The sequence below is a fragment of the Mercurialis annua genome, linkage group LG6 (assembly GCF_937616625.2).
Source record: "Mercurialis annua linkage group LG6, ddMerAnnu1.2, whole genome shotgun sequence".
Lineage (NCBI taxonomy): Eukaryota > Viridiplantae > Streptophyta > Magnoliopsida > Malpighiales > Euphorbiaceae > Mercurialis > Mercurialis annua.
The window spans coordinates 20,168,155-20,184,295 of record NC_065575.1 but is presented as its reverse complement, the minus strand read 5'-3'; positions in this window follow the sequence as shown (position 1 = coordinate 20,184,295).

Here is a 16,141-nt window from a genome sequence, read left to right as displayed (position 1 = left end):
TGGTTAGGCCTTGGATCTTTTTTTTTCGGTCAAGTCTTTGGTTGGCCCAAACCAGCCTTCGAAGTGTTGAGGCTCAGGTCTCGTACGAGACCTGAGAAATTCGACCCTTTGAAATTTCAGGGTTTTCTCGTACGAGACACAAGGGTCTCGTACGAGACCCTTTACAATTTTGCTGAGACACGTTTGTGCCTCAGTCTTCCGCAGCCATTCCTCCCTTATAAAACGTAATCTGTTACGTTACTTGTTCCCTTAACCTAATATTTTCCTCATCTATAACAAAGCTCAGCCGCCATCCTTTCTTCTCAATCTCAGAAATCACAATCTTAATCATCCAAACTCATTTGAATTCAAGTTACAGTAAGTACCTTTCAATTTTTCTTGATTTCAGTTTTAGTATTAAACGACACTTCCGTAAATTGGATCGTTTTTTTTCGTTTGTAGATAGAAATCAATTCCGTTTCGTCGATAAGATTGTAGACACGCGCCTCTTCAATTCTCACCTTTGTTTCCTCCAAAACGGTACGTAATTCTATGCGATATAGTCTCCGCCGTTTCATCGTAATTATACGTGTTTAATTCTGTTTTGTTCATAAGTTACTGCCGTTTATTTTTGGTTTTGATTCAACTATCTTAGATCGAATCCTTGTAATCTATAATGAATAGGATGGAGATTGAATTGTTATGTCGTGATAAATCGTTGTTGTTGACACCGTTTCGATTCGCCGTGAATTGCTATGTTCCAGTAGCTTGTTCTTGATCTTTGCTTGATAGTTAGGTGATGATCTTAGGATGATTGCTTGTGTTAGAATAAAGGAATTTTGACATAGGTTTATGATGGTTTGCATTCATGATTCCTTGAGTTAATGTTTAAGATTTTGGCGGGAATGGGTATGCAGAAACTTAAATCTGTTTGTTAAAAGAAGAAGATGGCTAATGGGTCACTTTAATCATTAACTTGTTTTGGTTGAATTAAATTGATCCTTTAAGTTATTTTCCTTTGTTTCGATAATAACCTTGATTTTAATTAGACAAATTGTATGAGTAATTGCTGTAACTAAAATTAATATAATTACTCGGGTAATTATAGGTAATTTTAAATTGAAAAGCCAATTTGGCTAATTTACAATTTAGCCCCTAAAGGTTTCTAAAAGCTTGTTTAAGTTAAGTTTTATCTTTTAGACTTCTAATTGATTTTTAAATTGATAAATTAAGAATGGGAAGTTAATTTGATTTTAAATATATCCTTTGTGGCTAAAGTACAATTTAGTCCCTGAGTGGCTAAAGTACAGTTTAGTCCCTAAACTTTTATAAACTTAAAATAATTAAGTTTTGGTTATAACTTGGGTTATTTGAATTAGAGATATTAAATTCTTTTTTAATATAAATAATTGTTTTATTAAAGTATTTTAATTTATAAACTCGGGTTTATAAATTTAATAAGTTTTGCTTGGGTTAGACTATGGTCGCCCGACAAGTGAGAAGAAGCTTGGTAGTTTTTAATAACTCGGCTGACTCACTGATTTAAATTTTAACTTGGGTTAAATTAATTTGTTTAATAAATTACTTGAATTGTAATTTAATATATATAACTTTTATGGTTTGGTTTCTATAACTTGGGTTATAGTTTCAATACGTTTTAATTTTATGTGTTTGATTATACGTTGGCATATTGTTGTGTGTGCTAGTCCTATGTGGTGTCTAGTACTCTTTAGAGTTAGGGTCTGATTTTAATTATGATTTTAATATTTTATTTAGACTCGTTGACTGTTCGTACTTCAGAGGCGAACCAGAGTTAGGTGCTTGTCAGGATCACGTGGATTTAGCAAGCAGTGAGTTTATATCTCTATTTACCTCTTTATTAAGCAAATGTTATATTTTGTATATTTATATGTATAAACAGCTTTCGAACTGTTTTTCGGCATTGTGGATTTGATTTGGAACGTGCTACTCGATGGGCATCATCGGGACTGCGTGCGCACCGGTAATGATTATGGTATTGAGGTAGGTTTGAGATACGTCTCACCTTAGTGAGGGCACTGGTGGAAGATACGTCTCCTGGGCTCACTATTTATTAAGTGATAGTCGGGGATCGGTTATTGAGATACGTCTCACCGACACGACAATGGATTTAGAATTGTGGTTTATGGTTTCATTGATAATCCATAATGAAAATGTTTTATTAAACGTTTTAAAGGTTTTTAACTTAATAAATGTAAATGGTTATATAAACTCTACTCAGTAAATCTGACCCCGTTGTTTTCCCAAATTTTCCAGGTTTATGATTTGAGCGTTTGGTCGATCTCCATTTCTTCATTCCCGGAGGTTTTTATTCTATTTTCAGAATAAAAGAGTCGAAATATTTTAAACTCTTAGACCGCAGTAGTAGTATCAGATATTCATGTCTTAGTCTCTTATTTATATTTTTAGACTATTGTTTGTTGGATTGGTCCAACTATTACTTTATCGCTTTTGGCATGATTACAGTGTTTATGGTATTTAGATTATATTGCCATACTGTTAGAGTTTATTCTAAGATAAGCGTACTTTAAATATATATATTGCTTTATGTACTGCTAGACTAGGCTGAAGTCTCGGTTGCCCCCGAGTATGTGGTTTTATGCAGGTAAATTGTTTTAAATGTTAAAAATTGGTTATCCGCAAGGCTAGCCACGGGTTTTGGTACAACCATACACATACCCTAGCGCCGGTCGCGATTCATGAAAATGGGTCGTGACAGAATTGCTTCATTACGTTATAAACGTTTGGATTGGTTTCGTAACATTTTAAACGTTTGGCTCTAATCGCTAAAAAGGTGAAACGTTTAGATTTGTTTCGTAGCGTTTGTAAACATTTGGCTTAAATCGCTAAAAAGGTGAAACGTTTGGATTGTTTCGTAATGTTAGTAAACGTTTGGCTCAAATTTCCAAAAAGTGGAAATTTGAAACGTTTGGATTTGTTTCGTTACGTTTTAAACGTTTGGATTGGTTTTGTAACGTTTTAAACTTTTGGCTTAAATCGCTAAAAATGTGAAACATTTTGATTTTTTTCGTAACGTTTATAAACGTTTGGCTTAAATCACTTAAAAGGTGAAACATTTGGTTTTGTTTCGTAATGTTTGTAAAAGTTTGGCTTAAATTGCTAAAAAGGGAAAATGTTTGGTTTTGTTTCGTAACATTTTGAAACGTTTGGTTTTGTTTCTTAACGTTTGTTAACGTTTGGCTAAAATTGCTAAAAAGGTGAAACATATGGATTTGTTTAATAACGTTTGTAAACGTTTGGCTTAAATCGCTAATAATGTGAAATGTTTGGATTTGTTTCGTTACGTTTGTAAAAGTTTGGCTTCAATCGCTAAAAAGATGAAACGTTTGGATTTGTTTCGTAACGTTTTAAATGTTTGAATTGGTTGGTAATGTTTTAAACGTTTGGCTGAAATCGCCAAAAAGGGGAAACGTTTGGCTTAAATCGCGAAAAAGGTGAAATATTTGGATTTGTTTCGTAACATTTTAAATGTTTGGATTTTTTTCATAACGTTTGTAAATGTTTGGCTTAAATCGCTAAAAATGGGAAACGTTTCGATTTATTTCGTAACTTTTGTAAACGTTTGGATTAAATTGCTAAAAAAGGGGAAACGTTTGGTTTTGTTACGTAACGTTGTAATTGTTTGGCTTAAATCGCTAATTGGGTGAAACGTTTGGTTTGTTTCCTAACGTTTTAAACGTTTGGATTCGTTTCATTACGTTTGTAATCGTTTATCTTAAATCGCTAAAAATGTGAAGCGTTTGGATTTGTTTCGTAACATTTTAAACGTTTGGATAGGTTTTGTAACGTTTTAAACTTTTGGCTTAAATCGCTAAAAAGGGGAAACGTTTGGATTTCTTTCGTAACGTTTGTAAACGTTTGCTTTCAATCGCTAAAAAGGTGAAACGTTTCGATTTATTTCTTAACGTTTTAAACGTTTGGAATTGTTTCGTAACGTTTTAAACGTTTGGCTTAAATCGCTAATAAGGTGAAACATTTGGTTTTGTTTCCTAACGTTTGTATACGTTTGGCTTAAATCGCGAAAAAGGTGATATATTTGGGTTTGTTTCGTAATGTTTGTAAACGTATGGTTTTGTTTCTTGACGTTTGTAAACGTTTGGCTTAAATTGCTAAAAAGGTAAACGTTTGGATTTCTTTCGTAATGTTTGTAAAGGTTTGGCTTAAATTGCTGGAAAAGAGAAACGTGAAACGTTTGGATTTGTTTCGTAAAGTTTTAAACGCTTGGATTGATTTTGTAACGTTTTAAACTTTTGGCTAAAAGCGCTAAAAATGTGAAACGTTTTTATTTGTTTTGTAATGTTTGTAAATGTTTGGCTTAAATCGCATAAAAGGTGAAACACTTTGTTTTGTTTCGTAATGTTTGTAAACGTTTTGGTTTAAATTGCTAAAAAGGTGAAACGTTTGGTTTTGGTTCGTAACATTAGTAATCGTTTGGTTTTAATTCTTAACGTTTGTAAACATTTGGCTTAAATCGCTAAAAAGGTCAAACGTTTGGATTTGTTTTGTAACGTTTGTAAACGTTTGGCTTAAATAACTAAAAATATGAAACGTTTGAATTTGTTTTGTAACGTTTGTAAATGTTTGGCTTCAATCGCTAAAAAGGTTAAACGTTTGGATTTGTTTCGTAACGTTTTACGCGTTTGGATTGGTTTTGTAACTTTTTAAACATTTGGCCAAAATCGCTAAAAATGTGAAACATTTTGATTTGTTTCGCAACGTTTGTAACCGTTTGGCATAAATTGCTAAAAAAGGGAAACATGAAACGTTTGGATTTGTTTCATAGCGGTTTAATTGTTTGGATTGGTTTTGTAACGTTATAAACGTTTGGCTAAAATTGCTAAAAATGTGAAACATTTTGATTTTGTTTCATAAAGTTTGTAAACGTTTGGCTTAAATCGCTTACGTTTGGTTTTGTTTCGTAATGTTTGTAAACGTTTGGCTTAAATTGCTAAAAAGGTGAAACGTTTGGTTTTGTTTCGTAACGTTGGTAAACGATTGGTTTTGTTTCTTAACGTTTGTAAACATTTGGTTTAAATCAATAAAAAGGTGAAACATTTGTATTTGTTTCGTAACGTTTGTAAACGTTTGGCTTAAATCGCTAAAAATATGAAACGTTTGGATTTATTTCTTAACGTTTGTAAACGTTTTTCTTTCAATCGTTAAAAAGGTGAAACGTTTGGATTTGTTTCCTAACGTTTTAAACGTCCGGAATTATTCCTTAACGTTTTTAAGGTTTGGCTTAAATCGCTAAAAAGGTGAAACGTTTGGTTTTGTTTCGTAACGTTTGTATAAGCTTGGCTTAAATTGCGAAAAAGGTGAAATGTTTGGATTTGTTTTGTAACGTTTGGTTTTGTTTCTTATTGTTTGTAAACGTTTTGCATAAATCGCTAAAAAGGTGAAACATTTGAATTTTTTTCGTAACGTTTTAAACATTTGGATTGGTTTTTTAATGTTTTAAACTTCTGGCTTCAATCTCTAAAAAGGGGAAACGTTTGGATTAATTTGGTAACGTTTGTAAATGTGAAACGTTTGCTTTTGTTTCGTAACATTTGAAAATGTTTGGCTGAAATTGCTAAAAAGGTGAAATAGTTTGATTTGATTCGTAACGTTTGTAAACGTTTGGCTTAAATCGTTAAAAAGGTGAAACGTTTGGATTTGTTTCGTATCGTTATAAATATTTAGATTGGTTTTGTAACGATTTAAACATTTGGCATCAATCTCTAAAAAGGGGAAACGTTTGGATTTGTTTCGTAACGTTTGTAAACGTTTGGCTTAAATCGTTTAAAATATGAAACATTTGGATTTGTATTGTAACATTTATTAACGTTTAGCTTAAATTTCTAAAAAGGATAAACGTTTGGATTTGTTTCGTAACGTTTTAAATATTTGGATTGGTTTCATAACATTTTGAACGTTTGGCTTTAAAAAGGGGAAACGTTTGGATTTGTTTCCTAACGTTTGTAAACGTTTGGTTTCAATCGCTAAAAAGGTGAAATGTTTGGATTTGTTTCCAAACGTTTTAAACGTTTGGATTGGTTTCGTAACGTTTTAAACGTTTGGCTGAAATCGCTAAAAAGGTGAAATGTTTGGATTTGTATCATAATGTTAATAAACATTTGGCTTAAATCATTAAAAAGGGGAAACATTTGGATTACTTTCATAAAGTTTTTATACGTTTGGTTTAAATTGCTAAAAGTGGAAAACGTGAAACGTTTGGATTTCTTTTGTAACGCTTTAAACGTTTGGATTGGTTTTGTAATGTTTGAATCTTTTGGCTAAAATAGCTTAAAATGTGAAACGTTATGATTTGTTTCGTAACGTTTGTAAATATTTGGTTTAAATCGCTTAAAAGGAGAAAAGTTTGGTTTTGTTTCGTAAGGTTTATAAACGTTTGGCTTAAATTGCTAAAAAGATGAAACGTCTGGTTTTGTTTCGTAATATTTGTAAACGTTTGGTTTTGTTTTTTAACATTTGTAAAGGTTTGGCTTAAATCGCTAAAAGGTGAAACATTTGAATTTGTTTCGGAACGTTTGTAAATGTTAGGCTTGGATCGTTAAAAATGTAAAACGTTTGGATTTTTTTCGTAACATTCGTAAATGTTTAACTTCAATAGCTAAAAAGGTGAAACGTTTGGATTTGTTTCGTAACATTTTAAACGTTTGGAATTGTTTCGTAACGTTTTAACCGTTTGGCTTAAATCGCTAAAAATGTGAAATGTTTGGTTTTGTTTCGTAACGTTTGTATATGTTTGGCTTAAATCGCGAAAAAGGCGAAACGTTTGGATTTTTTCCTAACGTTTTAAATGTTTGGATTTTTTTCATAACGTTTGTAAATGTTTGGCTTAAATCGATAAAAATGGGATACGTTTGGATTTGTGTCATAATATTTGTAAACGTTAGGCTGAAATCGCTAAAAAAGTGAAACATTTGGTTTTGTTCCGTAATGTTTGTAAACTTTTGGCTTAAATCGCTAAAAAGGTGAAACGTTTGGATTTGTTTCATAATATTTGTAAACGTTTGGCTGAAATCGCTAAAAATGTGAAACCTTTTGATTTGTTTCGTAACATTTTAAACATTTGGATTGGTTTCGTAATGCTTTAAACATTTGGCTTATATCGCTAAAAAGGTGAAACATTTGGATTTGTTTCGTAACATTTTAAACGTTTGGATTGGTTTCATAACGTTTTAAACGTTTGGCTTAAATCTTTAAAAAGGGGAAACATTTGGATTTGTTTCTTAACGTTTGTAAATGTTTGACTTAAAACGCTAAAAAGGTGAAACATTTGGATTTTTTTTGTAACGTTTGTAAATGTTTGGCTTGAGTCGCTAAAAAGGTGAAACGTTTTGATTTGTTTCATAATGTTTTAAACGTTTCGATTTGTTTCGTAACGTTTGTAAATGTTTGGCTTAAATCGCTAAAAATTTGAAACGTTTGGATTTGTTTCGTAAAGTTTGTAAACATTTGGCTTAAATCTCTAAAAAAGTGAAACGTTTGGTATTGTTTCGTAACGTTTGTAAACTTTTGGCTTAAATAGCTAAAAAGGTGAAACATTTGGTTTTCTTTCGTAACGTTTGTAAACGTTTGGTTTTGTTTTAGAACGTTTGTAAACGTTTCGCTTAAATCGCTAAAAAGGTGAAACGTTTGGATTTGTTTTCAACGTTTGTAAACGTTTGGCTTCAATCGCTTAAAGGGTTAAATATTTGGATTTGTTTCGTATCATATTATGTGTTTGGATTCGTTTTGTAACTATTTAAACGTTTTGTTTAAATCGCTAAAAAGGTGAAACATTTGGATTTGTTTCGTAACGTTTGTAAACGTTTTGTAACACCCCGTATTTTTCTAACTTGTTCCGTTAAGCCCAAACGGTACCTTGGGTTCGTTTGAGTGGTTCGACCGCTTAAAATCGCGTCTCGAAGGTTCCAAACCTTTTAAAATGTGCCTTATGATGTATTAGAAGTAATCTTGGAGTTTGAATCGTTTTTGAGTTGAATTTCAAAATCTCAATTTTTCATTGGAGGCAGTAGCGTTTCGCGGGCGCGATCTGTATGGATCACGGGCGCGAAGCATGGTTCGCGGGCGCGAAGGATGTTTAGCGGGCGCGAAGCGTGACTGTTCAGTTCGCTGATTTCTATTTAAATTCACCTAATTCGACCTAAACTGATTTTACACTTTTCTAAAAACCCTAAAACGACACATACTCTCTGATTTTCATATTCCACCTATTCCTAAGCCTTTGGTGATCATTAGTAAGTATTTTCATCATTTCTTTAAGGTTTAATTCATGTTTTATCTATCCTTGGGTTGTGTGCTCATTAGCTTTGGGTTGTTGTTCGTTCTTAGGCTGATTTGGATTGTTCTTATTGCTGGGTTTTTCTTGTTGTGTGTTATCTCAAAAGGTTAGTAGATTTAATCCCTTATTTTGTGTTGTTGAGATTGTTAGCTTTTCGATTGGATTCGATACATTGGGTGGTTTGAGTATATTTTCTGTTTGTATTGATTTTAAATCTGTAAATGGTTGATTTAAGGTGTTATTGGCTTGTTCATATTAATTCTACCTTGGGTGGTTTAGTTTAGATGTTACAATTGGAAGGTTTATCAAATGCTAATATTTTTGGGTTGTAAATTCTGTTTTGAAACTCTAATAAAATCTGGAAATTTCAAGCGAATGAATCATAGGGTGTTAGATACTTAACAATACTTTGGGTGGCTTGGAGAAATCGTTTAAGTGGATTAGTGTTGCATTTGATTAAAGTTTTTGGGCTAAACTCTGTTTTGATTTAAAAACTAAAATCTGGAAATTTCTTTTAAAAAGGTTAATAGGGTGTTTGTTAACAATTGTTTCATTGAGTGATTTGAGGTAATTGTCTAATGGATAAAACATATGTTAAGTATGGTTTTGATGGATTAGATCCCTGTTTTAAGAACATATATATGTGGCTGGAAATTTGTAAGTTTAAGAATTTATTTTATAAAGTAAAATCGAATACTTTGGGTCTCTTTTGGTTGTTGGCTTAATTTGCTAAGTGTTGTGGTTTTGCCCTAACTTTGAGACATACTTAGGGTGATTTTAATCAAGTTACTAAGTGCTGGAAATTGTTTACTAATTGGTTTAAACTTATTTCAGGATGTTAGTTCTATCTTAGGTTGTGGTTTGATTTTGATTAAACTATATAAGGCATATAAGGGTGTTATTTGTCATGTAAGGTTTTGATTGATTTATTCTATTTTTAAGTTGATACTTAAAAGATGTTGAATCTTATTGATTCTATTTAAGGTGTTATATTTCAATGTACTTGGGGTGCTACTTGCTAAGTGTTAGCAAGCTTAATTGTTTATGGCATTATTAAGTTTCGGTGTGAGTTCTTATTTAAAAACTGAATTTGGTTCATTTAAGGTTTGATTAAAGACTTTGGTTTTAAATTTGGTTTATGGTTGGGTCGGGTTAGACGTTGTCTTCCGACATGTTGTGTTAGGCTAGACTGCAGTAAGGCCAACACACTACTTTGGGAACTGTTATTGTTTTGAAGATTATTTAAGTATGTAAGACTTTGGTTTTGTTTTCAAAGATTTGAACTCACCTAAACTGAACATGCCTTTGGATAATTAGTTGTATGGAGGTTTAGTTGTACTTTGATTACCTTGTTTGATTGTTGGTTGCAATGCTAGTCCTATGTGGAGTCTAGTATTCTTAGAGATAGGGGTTGTTCGGAATTTAACTTATATTATGTTTTAGACCCGTCGACTGCTCGTGCTACGGAGTCTACGCAGGGTTAGCTGTTGCCAAGACTTACGTGGATAAGCAAGCAGTGAGTTTATAGTGTTATTTACCGCTTTATTAAGTACCGCACATTATTTTAGTATATCAAATGTTTGTAAACTGTTTTAAGGATTATGGATCTGGATTGAAACGAGCTACTCGATAGGCTTGTATCGAGACTGTGTGCACCGGTAAGTACTTTAGGATTGGCTGACTAATGTCTGGCCTACTTTGGGAATCGATGAGGATATGTTCCCATCTACTTTGGGTTAAATACTTTGGGATTTCATTTCAATACTGTTTTCCATAATCAAGTATATATATTAGTATAAAAGGATTTGTTTTAAGGGTTTTAAACTTAATAAATGTAAATAGCATTATGAACTCATCTCAGTATATCTGACCCCGTTGTTTTCCCAACTTTCCAGGTTTATGATTTTGAGAGCGTTGGTCATCTCCGATCTTTTGATTCCTCGGAGGTCTTTTTATGATATCAGACTAGTTACTGTTTTACCTCTTAGACTGCAGTAGAACTAGTTGTCTTAATATTATACTTGGGTTTGTCATAGTGGTACGACTTTTATATTATTATTATTCTTTGGTATTGTTTCATTGGATTATTTATATATATGAGGCATGTTTCATAGTTTCGGATTGTTATTAAAAGTGTATATTAGAACTGCTATATAAGTTGTTAGACTTAGGCTGAAATCTCGGTTAACCCCAAGCATTGGTTTTCTTGCAGGTTTATTTGTTTATAAGGTTTTCCGCGAGGCTTGCTACGGGTTTTGGTACGACCATACCCATACCCTAGCGCCGGTCGCGATCCACGAATCTGGGTCATGACACGTTTGGCTGCAATCGCCAAAAAGGTGAAACGTTTGTATTTGTTTCCCAATGTTTTAAACGTTTGGATTGGTTTTGTAACGTATTAAATGTTTGGCTTAAATTGCTAAAAAGGTGAAATGTTTGGATTTAATTCATAACTTTTGTAAACGTTTGGTTTAAATCGCTATAAAGGGAAAACATTTCGATTTCTTTCATAACATTTGTAAAAGTTTGGCTTAAATTGCTAAAAAGGTGAAACGTTAAACGTTTGGATTTGTTTCGTAACGTTTTAAACGTTTGGATTGGTTTTGTAACGTTTTAAACTTTTCGCTTAAATCGTTAAAAATATGAAACGTTTGGTTTTGTTTCGCAATGTTTGCCAACGTTTGGCTTATATTGCTAAAAATATGAAACATTTGGTTTTGTTTTGTAACGTTCGTAAACGTTTTGTTTTGTTTCGTAACGTTTGCAAACGCTTGGCTTAAATCGCCGAAAAGGTGAAACGTTTGGATTTGTTTTGTAATGTTTGTAAACGTTTGGCTTAAATCGCTAAAATGGGAAACTTTTGGATTTGTTCCGTAACGTTGGTAAACGTTTGGCTTAATTCGCTAAAAAGGAAAAATGTTTGGTTTTGTTTCGTAACTTTTGTAAACGTTTATCATAAATCGCTAAAAAGGTATAATGTTTGTTTTTTTATTTTGTAACGTTTGTAAATGTTTAGCTTAAATCGATTAAAATGTGAAAAATTTGAATTTGTTTCTTAAAGTTTGTAAATGTATAGCTTAAATCGCTACAAATGTGAAACGTTTGGATTTGTTCATAACGTTTGTTAACGTTTGGCTTAAATCGCTAAAAAGGGGAAACGTTTGGATTTGTTTCGTAACATTTTAATCATTTGGATTGGTTTCGTAACGTTTTGAACGTTTGGCTTACAACGCTAAAAAGGTGAAATGTTTGGTTTTGTTTCGTAATGTTTGTAAACGTTTGGCTTCAATCGCCGAAAAGGTGAAACGTTTGTATTTGTTTCCTAATGTTTTAAACGTTTGGATTGGTTTTGTAACGTATTAAATATTTGGCTTAAATTACTAAAAAGGTGAAACGTTTGGATTTGATTCGTAACGTTTGTAAACGTTTGGTTTAAAGCACAATAAAGGGAAAACATTTCGATTTCTTTCATAACGTTTGTAAACGTTTGGCTTAAATTGCTAAAAAGGTGAAACGTTAAACGTTTGGATTTGTTTCGTAACGTTTTAAACGTTTAGATTGGTTTTGTAACGTTTTAAACTTTTGGCTTAAATCGCTAAAAATATGAAACGTTTGGTTTTGTTTCGCAATGTTTGTCAACGTTTGGCTTATATTGCTAAAAATGTGAAACGTTTGGTTTTGTTTTGTAACGTTCGTAAACATTTTGTTTTGTTTCGTAACGTTTGCAAACGTTTGGCTTAAATCGCCGAAAAGGTGAAACATTTGGATTTGTTTCGTAATGTTTCTAAACGTTTGGCTTAAATCGCTAAAAATCTGAAACGTTTGGATTTGATTCGTAACGTTTTAAACGTTTGGATTGGTTTCATAACGTTTTTAACTTTTAGCTTAAATCGCTAAAAAGGTGAAATGTTTGGTTTTGTTTCGTAATGTTTGTCAACCTTTGGCTTAAATCGCTAAAAAGGTGAAACGTTTTGATTTGTTTCGTTACATTTGTAAACTATTTTCTTAAATCGCTAAAAAGGGGAAACGTTTGGATTTGTTTCGTAACGTTTTAAACGTTTGGATTGGTTTTGTAACGTTTAAAATTTTTAGCTTCAATCTTTAAAAAGGGGAAATGTTTGGATTTGTTTCGTAATGTTTGTAAATATTTGGCTACGATTGCTAGAAAAGTGAAACGTTTGGATTTGTTTTCAAACGTTTTATACGTTTGGATTGGTTTCATAACATTTTAAACATTTGGCTTAAATCGCTAAAAAAGGCAAAACGTTTGGATTTGTTTCATAATGTCTGTAAACGTTTGGCTTAAATCGTATAAAGGGGAAACGTTTGGATTGCTTTGAAAACGTTTGTTATTCTTTCGCGTAAATTGCTAAAAAGAGGAAGCGTGAAATGTTTGGATTTGTTTCATAACGTTTTAAACGTTTGGATTGGTTTTGTAACGTTTTAAATTAGGGCTTATATCGCTAAAAATATGAAACTTTTTGATTTGTTTCATAACATCTGTAAACGTTTGGCTTAAATCACTTAAAAGGTGACACGTTTGGTTTTGTTTTATAATGTTTGTAAACGTTTGGCATAAATTGCTAAAAAGGTGAAACGTTTGGTTTTGTTTTGTAACGTTTTTAAACGTTTGGTTTTGTTGCTTTACGTTTGTAAACGTTTGGCTTAAATCGCTAAAAAGGTGAAACGTTTGGATATGTTTTGTAACGTTTGTAAACGTTTGGATTTGTTTCTTAACCTTTGTAAATATTTGGCTTCAAGGTGAATCGTTTGGATTTGTTTCGTAACGTTTTAAACGTTTGGATTGGTTTCGTAAGGTTTTAAACGTTTGGCTTAAATCGCTAAAAAGGTGAATCGTTTGGTTTTGTTATATAGCGTTTGTAAACGTTTGGCTTAAATCGCAAAAAGGGTGAACTTTTGGATTTGTTTCGTAATATTTTAAATGTTTTGATTTGTTTCGTAACATTTGTAAACGTTTAGCTTAAATCGCTAAAAATGGGAAACGTTTAGATTTGTTTCGTAATGTTTGTAAATGTTTGGCTTAAATCGCTAAAAAGGTAAAACATTTGGGTTTTTTCGTAACGTTTTAAACGTTTCGATTTGTTTCGTAATGTTTGACTTAAATCACTAATTATGTGAAATGTTTGGATTTATTTGGTAATGTTTTAAACGTTTGGATTTGTTTTCTAACGTTTTAAACTTTTGGATTAAATCTCTAAAAAGGGGAAACGTTTGGATTAGTTTCGTAATGTTTTTAAACGTTTGGTTTAAATTGCTTAAAATATCAAACGTTTGGATTTGTTTTGTAATGTTTGGCTTAAATCGCTAGAAAAGTGAAACGTTTGGGTTTGTTTCGTAACATTTTAAACGTTTGGATTTGTTTCGTAACGTTTGTAAACGTTTGGCTTCAATCGTTTAAAAGGGGAAACGTTTGGATTTGTTTGCAAACGTTTTAAATGTTTGGATTGGTTTAGTAATGGCTTAAATTGCTAAAAAAAGTGAAACATTTGGATTTGTTTCATAACGTTTGTAAACGTTTGGTTTAAATCACAAAAACGGTGAAAAATCTGGATTGCTTTGATAACGTTTACAAACGTTTGGCTTGAATTGCTAAAGAGGGGAAACGTGAAACGTTTGGATTTGTTTGGTAATGTTTTAAACGTTTCGATTGGTTTTATAACGTTTTTAACTTTTGGCTTATATCGATAAAATGTGAAACGTTTTGATTTGTTGAGTAACATTTGTAAACGTTTGGCTTAAATCGCGTAAAAGGTGAAACATTTGGTTTTCTTTCGTAATGTTTGTAAACGTTTGGCTTAAATTGCTAAAAAGGTGAAACTTTTGGTTTTGTTTCGTAACATTTGTAAACGTTTGGCTTAAATCTTTTCTATTGGTTTCGTAACATTGAAAACGTTTGGCTTAAATCGCTAAAAAGGGAAAACGTTTGGATTTGTTTCGTAACGTTTGTAAACGTTTGGCTTAAATTGCTAAAAAGGTGAAACGTTTGGATTTGTTTTGTCATGTTGGTAAATGTTTGGCTTAAATCGCTACAAATGTGAAACATTTGGATTTGTTTCGTAACGTTTGTAAATGTTTGGCTTAAATCGCTAAAAAGGCAAACATTTGGTTTCGTTTCGTAATGTTTGTAAACGTTTGGCTTAAATCGCTAAAAAGGTGAAACGTTTGGATTTGGCTTAAATCGCTAAAAATGTATAACGTTTTTTTTCGTAACGTTTGTAACGTTTGGCTTAAATCGCTAAAAATATGAAACGTTTGGATTTTTTTGGAACGTTTTAAATGTTTGGTTTTGTTTCGTAACGTATGGCTTTAATTGTTAAAATGGGGAAACGTTTTGATTTGTTTCGTAACATTTGTAAACGTTTAGCTTAAATCGCTAAAAAGGTTAAATGTTTGAATTTGTTTTGTAACGTTTGTAAACGTTTGGCTTAAATCGCTAAAATGGTGAAACGTTTGGAATTGTTTCTTAACGTTATAAACGTTTGGATTGGTTTCGTAATGTTTTATACGCTTGGCATAAATCGCTAAAAATGTGAAACGTTTGTAAATGTTTGGCTTCAATCGCTAAAAAGGGGAAACGTTTGGATTTGTTTCCTAACGTTTTAAACATTTGGAATGGTTTCGTATTGTTTTAAACGTTTGGCTTAAATCACTAAAAAGGTGAAACGTTTGGATTTGTTTCGAAACGTTTGTAAACGTTTGGCTTAAATCTCTAAAAACGTAAAACGTTTGAATTGCTTTATTAACGTTTGTAAACGTTTGGCATAAACTGCTAAAAAGGTGAATGTGAAACATTTTGATTTGCTTCATAAGGTTTTAAACGTTTTGATTGATTTTGTAACGTTTTTAAACTATCACGACCCAAAATATTGAGCCGAGACCGGCGCTAGGGAACGGGAGTGGTAGCTCCAGAACCCGTAGCAAGCCTAATATCACTATTAATTTTTCGCAAATAATAAACAAATAACATCAACACAACAGAAGCAAACATATATAACATATATACACAAATATTTACACTAACTATTATGTTAACCTTGCGAGCTCTTGTTACCGTACCCTGTACGAACTGGCCTCGCGGTACTATATACATAAGACACGTAGCCTACAAAAATATAAACAAGACAGCAATTAATATATATAATCAAAATCTATTGCTGTCTAGGCTACAACTCTACTGACGGAGGACCACTACTGCAGCAGTCACAGAAGTCAGAGGACTATACATACATAGCTGACTTCCGGATTCCAATATTGGCTTCTAGCTAAGTCCACACTCTAAGTACCTGAAAGACATCAAAAGTGAGGGGTCAGTATTTGGGAAAATACTGAGTGAGTTCACATTTACAGATGGTTTTATTATCAAAATCATATAAACATCTAACATATTTGTAAATACTTGAATAATCAATTCATAACTTAAGCATCAAACAGCACACAATTATACGATCCGACTGAAACCCTAATCCAAAGATTCCTAAGAAACCAACTACAGAGTCTAATGGGTTTACTTATAACAACATCTGGACCGGGAATTAAGCCACTGTCGCCACAGATCTGCATTGGGTCCTTGGGCCGGGAACAATGCCACCGTTTGCCACAGCTTCCCTTTAAGTTTAGGCCGGGAACTAAGCCACCGTCGCCATCTTGGTTGACAACTGATACTCAACTCTACGACAGAGGATTATCTAACCTCAGTATTGGTGATCACGCAGTCCTATTAACGCCCAATAGGTAGCACGTTTCCTCGGATTGTTAGAACAACGTTCATCACATCAAAGCATTACAAATCAA